General features: G+C 41.0%; 1 pseudogene; it reads right to left on the bottom strand.

Annotated features, from left to right (window-relative positions):
* Positions 1-376: 376 nt before the first annotated feature.
* Positions 377-4,971, bottom strand: part of LOC137643230 (neural-cadherin-like) — a 63,585-nt pseudogene continuing 58,990 nt past the window's right edge.

The following is a 4,971-nucleotide window of genomic DNA, read 5'->3' as shown; positions in this document are numbered from 1 at the left end:
ATAGTGAACTACAAGTTCAGAATGCTCACGCTTCAGCACATAAGGACCCTACTGCCCAGAAGGGCATATACTGTCTCTATTGACTTGTCTGACGCTTATTGGCACGTTCCAGTTAATCGTCAACTCTCCTCCTACCTAGGCTTCAAATTACATAGAAAACTTTACGCCTTCAGAGCCATGCCTTTCGGGCTAAACATAGCCCCAAGGATTTTCACGAAGCTCGCAAATGCAGCCGTCTATCAATTATGCCTAAAGGGTGTCCAAGTAGTAGCCTACTTGGACGACTGGCTGGTGTGGTCAGCATCCAGTACAGAATGCATGCAAGCTTCTAAGATAGTGATCCAGTTCCTGGAACATCTGGGATTCAAGATCAACATCAAAAAGTCTCGACTTTCTCCAGGTCAAAAATATCAGTGGTTGGGAATCCACCGGAATTTGGAGTCACATCGGCTTTCCATTCCTAGTAAGAAGAGGAAAGAAATAGCAGGATCTTTCAAGAGACTATTGAAATCCAAATGGATATCAAGACGCGAACAGGAGAGAGTGCTGGGCTCTCTACAGTTTGCTTCAATGACAGATCCAGTGCTAAGAGCACAGCTTAAGGATGCAACAGGAGTCTGGAAAAAATACGCATAAAACCCGCGAAGAGATCTAATAAGACCACTACCGACTCGACTGCGAACGCTTCTCAAGCCGTGGTCCAATGCCAAGCAATTGAAGAAATCAATGCTTCTTCAACCTCCTCCCCCGTCAGTAACTATCCACACAGACGCTTCAAAGGAAGGCTGGGGAGGCCACTCTCATCAGATGAGAGTCCAAGGAGCTTGGTCCAATCTTTTCAAGTCATTTCACATCAACTTTCTAGAAGCCATGGCAGTACTTCTGACACTGAAGAAAGTTTCTCCTCGCCACTCGACCCACATAAGACTGGTTCTAGACAGCGAGGTGGTAGTGAGATGCCTGAATCGACAAGGGTCAAGGTCACCTCAAATCAACCAAGTGATGTTGGCCATATTCCGTTTGGCGGAAAGGAAGAAATGGCACCTGTCAGCAGTTCACATTCAAGGGTTCCACAATGCGACAGCGGACGCTCTATCCAGGTTTATGCCTATAGAGTCAGAATGGTCCCTTGACGCAGGATCGTTCTCCTTCATCTCGAGTCAAGTCCCAGAGCTGCAGATAGACCTCTTTGCGACGAAAGACAACAAGAAAATAGATCGTTACGTGTCCACTTACGAGGATCCGTTAGCGGAGGCAGTGGACGTTATGTCCCTGGACTGGAACAGATGGTCCAGTATCTATCTGTTCCCTCCACACAACCTCCTTTTAAGGTCCTCGATAAGCTGAGATCCTTCAAAGGGAAAGCAGCAATAGTGGCCCACAAGTGGCCAAATAGCGTGTGGTTCCCTCTGGCATTGGAACTACGACTAAAATTCGTACCGCTACCGGATGCATCCCTGTCTCAGCGAGTACAGAAGTCGACTGTCTTCGCTCCATCACAGAAAACACGGAACCTACATCTCATGATTTTCTCTCCTTAACAATGAGAAAAAGATTCGGTGTTAAAAAGTCAGTTTAGACTTTTGGAGGAAACCAGAATACATTATGAGGCCTCAGGGAAGAAATAGCTATCCTTTGTCAAGGCAAAGAAACCGAAAGAAATCCTGACAGATTCCTATTTATCATTCTTCATTCACCTTCATGAGCAAGGTTTAGCAGCCACCACAATTCTATTGTTCAAGCCTGCCTTGACAAGTCAGATACCATATGCCTTACAGGTCGACCTTTCTAACGACGTTCTTCATGAACTAGCCCTTCAACGCTTCCAAAGACCCTTTACATGGTCCTTAGATATGATTCCTCATTGTGTATAAATAATGAACAATGAGGAATGTGCTTAGAAGGTTTTGAATTTAAGTCATATTTCTGTTTGTACTCGCTTTGGGGGCCAGGGTTAGTGAAATAGTGGCTCTCTCTAGAGAGGAAGGCCACGTCCAGTTCTTGGAGGGATAACTGAATCTATTTCCAGACCCAACGTTTCTTACCAGGAACAAGCTACCCACCAATGTTGGTGGGGTCCCTAGAGAATCTGCCCTCTGAAGGAAGATGCATCTCTATATCCAGTGGAGTGCCTAAAGGTCTATCTTCATAGAACTTCAGACTTTATGGGAGGACAGCTGTTCAGAAGAGAAACCCTGGGTTCAAAGTTATCTATAACTAAGGGCGAAATTCACCCGTGTTATTTGCAGAACGGATCCAGACAGTACACCCGTTAGTCATGATCCGAGGAAAGTTGCCTCTTCCATAAAATTTCTTTAATTATATGGCCTTTGAACATCCTTGTTTGCACACGGGCTGGTAGTCATCCAAGGCGTTCTTTATGCACTATGTGAAGCAAGTGGAGCAACTTATGAGATCTGTGGTAGCAGCAGGTACAATTCTTTGACCTTCTGTTTTAAGTCTGCGAGGAACAGTGTAATTAATTTGGGACGATTAATTAAGAAGGTGTGCGTGTAGTCACTATGTTACTACACGCTGAGCGATAGGCCACGAAAGTGTTCTTATGAACAGTTCCATTGACGTCGGTAATCTATAGCATAATACGGACACTTGTGCCAAGCGTTTTTTACGCTAGTGTATATAAACAGTATACAGACTATATCATTATTATTAATAATTCAATTGAAGTGGCAAATCTGTTTCCTAGTAGATGAAACAATATTTTCTGTTGACTGTTTTTCTTTATACTTTAACGCATATCATCCACATTTTATAAATTATATAAATGTTGATCTGATATGTACGTTTATCAAATTTTAATAAACTAGTTCATAGTGAACCCTGCGTCTTTTTCGCCCACACTCATTTTATTAGAAATGTACTGAGCATTAATATTAAAATATGGATATTTTTATCATGGTATGTCTTTCGAGACTGTTCCCTGATTCAAGCAAAAGTCCACTCACTCTAACCCTTCCTTGGAAGGGTTGACGTGGTACCGTAACGGGTTGGTGGCAGAGGCAAAATTTGTTTCTATGCTGATACAACCATTATCCAATAGTTTATAAGAGTAGTCACATTGGGGAAGGTGTCACAAATTCATTCTGACATTGGTGACTCTTATACAAACTTTGCTTTATATTGTATAGGGCGAGACCACTATACAAGCTTGTCATTTTGTCATCCATAAATTTTCATGTACTCCTCGAGACTTTTTCCAGAGTTTAGTACGACTCTTCCCTGTAGGGGGCAGGAAGCACTAACATAGTTCATGCTTAGATGAAATGATGTATGACGGTAACATCATAGGTCTCTAGGTCTAGATGGACCAGGAAGATACTTTCTTGAGAATACGGCAATGATTGAGAATCCACAGATACAGCAATGCTTTGGTAAACTTCCATCAGGACGACATGGCCTGAGCCCCAAAAAACGGATTTTGAGCAAAGCGAAAAATCTATTTTTGGGTGAGGTAGCCATGTCGTCCTGATGGACCCGCCCTTCCTTTTATTGTAAAAGGGCCTGTTGACCCCTCCCTATGGTGCAGTATCTGTAACACCTCGTATATCGCTACAAGGAATAAAGAGGGCGCTACCGCCTTCATCAGATACACACTAGAAACGGAATAGGAGAGATGCCTTATGAGCGGCTCTCTTTTCATTCTCGTTTCAGAATCTTGTCACTATACCTCCTCGAAGCGTTAACACTGTTCGGGGTGAAGATAGCTATGTGACGTGTCAAGAATACATCCCCTGGTATTATGCGATATCCCTGTGAGATTATTTAGGGATATTCTCTGGGAATATCACTGTAGTCAAATATACCCTAGAAAGCTACCTAATAGGAACTTCCATCAGGACCACATGGCTACATCACCCAAAAAAAGATTTTCCGCTTCGCTCAAAATCCGTTATATATATATATATATATATATATATATATATATATATATATATATATATATATATATATATATATATATATATATATATATATATATATATATATATATTTAGTTTTTGTTAATATCAGTAATGTTCTAATTCTGAGGCATGGTTTTGAATCGTAAGGTCAGCAGGAGCATTAATTATTAAAAATATCTTCTTGAGTCTTCATAAGTTAGATTGAATTGAAACTCCGGTTAAGTAAAAACTTCGGATAAAATCTTTGCTTCATCCATCTTCATAAAAGCTACTGTACCAATAAGACCAAATTTTTTTGCACTATTTTGCTTGTTAGATATCAAGGTCCTTTGATTTCCAATACGTCATTTGAACCATGTTTTCAAGTACTGGCGTAGCCAGAAATTTTTAAAGGGGATTGTCCACTACAACTTTCCCAGCTAAGCAATAAGGGAGAGATTCGAATATAAGACGTGATTTTACAATATTCAAACATAAGAAGGGACTAACAAATAGTAATGTAATAAACATTTTGGAAATAAAAATTAAGACTTTTCATCATTGAAAATATTTTTAGCTATATGTTTAATCTTGCAAATTTCTACCCAAAAGAGGGGTGGGCCCCTTGACCCGAGGACCCGGGCATGGCTACGCATCTGTATTCAATTCTTTCTGTCATCCTTGACCCATAGTTCATAAAGCACTTCTAAATTACATGATCTTTTCATCATTATACCGTCGTCTACTTTTCCCATATTCTAAAGATTCCATTCTCTAATACACCACCGCCCATTTGAATGTCTTCTTGCGATGCAGTTCACTTTAAATTTTAGAGAAAGATAAATGTTTTTGCAACATACCTGTCTAAATTGTGGAGAGACGTCCTTATCGTGGGCTTGGATGGTTGTGATGAGAGTACTGTCGCCGTTTTCCAAGACAGCTCCGTCGAACTGCTGGAGCAGAGGAGCGTTGTCATTGACGTCCAAAATGCTCACTTGGATCTTCTTTTCGTCACGAGTGTTGCGGTCATTCTGGAAATTGAAAGGTAAGGAAAAACCATTAATATAAA

This window comes from Palaemon carinicauda, chromosome 6 (assembly GCF_036898095.1).
Source record: "Palaemon carinicauda isolate YSFRI2023 chromosome 6, ASM3689809v2, whole genome shotgun sequence".
NCBI classification, from domain to species: Eukaryota; Metazoa; Arthropoda; class Malacostraca; order Decapoda; family Palaemonidae; genus Palaemon; species Palaemon carinicauda.
Note: the sequence above shows the minus strand (reverse complement) of the source record. Positions and strands in the feature narration are given on the sequence as shown.